Source organism: Myotis nattereri, assembly GCF_964212035.1.
Source record: "Myotis nattereri genome assembly, chromosome: 5".
In the NCBI taxonomy this organism is placed as follows: Eukaryota; Metazoa; Chordata; class Mammalia; order Chiroptera; family Vespertilionidae; genus Myotis; species Myotis nattereri.
Genome location: NC_138080.1, coordinates 96,375,971 through 96,377,430, shown reverse-complemented (window position 1 = coordinate 96,377,430; position 1,460 = coordinate 96,375,971). Strand labels below are relative to the sequence as shown.

Here is a 1,460-nt window from a genome sequence, read left to right as displayed (position 1 = left end):
ATTTTTGGAGTTCCAGATCCAGCCTCTGGTTAATTTTATACCTGTAAATCATACAATTTTGAAAAAAAAATCAGTAATTAGTATTTACTGATTATTTACTGTGTCCTAGGCAGTGGGCTAAGTGCTTTATGTGGGTGATTTTATTGTTCCCTCTATACAATTCTGATGATTTAGATATGATTATTGTTTCTATTTTACAGATGAGGACACTGAAGCTCAGAGAGGTTAAGTAGCTTGCCCATAACTACACAGTCAGAAAGCTGTAAAATGAGGATTGCATTCCAGACAGCTTGAAATCAATGTTCATGCTCATAATCACTGTGCTCCATAATCTCCAAGCTATTTCATTTGTCATCGCTGGGGAAGTCTAAAGACCTGAAGGTTGTAATATTTCTTTGGAATACAAATTGGTCCCTTCCTCCTTACATCTACTATATTACTCTCTTCTCACATCTGTTTAGTTTTGTTCATGGTCAGATGAAAGGTAATGTCTTCTCTAATGTCACTTCCTATTGATTAGCAGTGTCTGTCTAGAGAGTGATATTGACAAGGATTCTAAGGCTACAAGAAAAAAAATGCCATGACTGATTTGCAATGTCTATTGTGGGCATGGGAGGGGTAAATGTTGACCAAGAGCAAACAAGTTGGGTGAAAAGAAACATTTGGATGGCAGGATTAAGACCACTGCTTCTTAGAAGCCACAAGGCATTCAAGGGAAATAGAAGTGATGCTGACTCCCAACCACTTACTTGGGCCCAGCATAATGGCTCCTGCAAAGAAGGGTGGTGAGAAGAAGGGCCGTCTGCCATCAACAAGGTGGTAACCAGAGATACAGCATCAACATTCACAGTACATTCATGGAGTGGGTTTCAAGAAGCATGCCCCTTGGGCACTCAAAGAGATCCAGAAATTTGCCACAAAGGAAATGGGAATTCCAAATGTATGTATTGACCTCAGGCTGTCTGGGCCAAAGGAATAAGTAATGTCCCATATTGTACCCAGATACAGTTGTCTAGAAAACATGAGTATGAAAATTCACCAAACAAGCTCTATATGTTGGTCACCTATGTACCTGTGACCACTTTCAAAATTCTGAAAACAGTTAATGTGGATGAAAACTACTGCTGATTGTCAAATAAAGTTATAAAACTGCCCAAAAAAAGTGATGAGGGAAAAAGCATGCATCCCAGGTGAGAGACAGGACTCTGGCCCATCACAGAACTTCATTGTTCCTACATCTCACTAGCTGCAGTATCTTCTATTCTTTTCTATGTCAGGTCCACTCATTTATTTGACAAGTATTAAGGGTCTACCACAAACGTTATTCTATGCACTAGGAAAAATCAGAGAAATAGAAAGACAAAATCTCTGCTCTCACGGAACTTATATTTTAGTGGAGAGAGTGGCAAAAACTTGTAAAGAAGCAATCTATAATAATAAAAGCATAATATGCTAATGAG

The 1,460-nt window shown here is 38.6% G+C and overlaps 1 pseudogene across 1 annotated transcript; it reads left to right on the top strand.

The window, feature by feature from the left end:
• The first annotated feature begins 763 nt into the window (after positions 1–763).
• LOC308520309 (large ribosomal subunit protein eL31-like) lies at positions 764–1,128 on the top strand (annotated as a pseudogene). Its single transcript has one exon. The product of its transcript is annotated as a large ribosomal subunit protein eL31-like (transcript).
• The last annotated feature ends 332 nt before the right edge of the window (positions 1,129–1,460 follow it).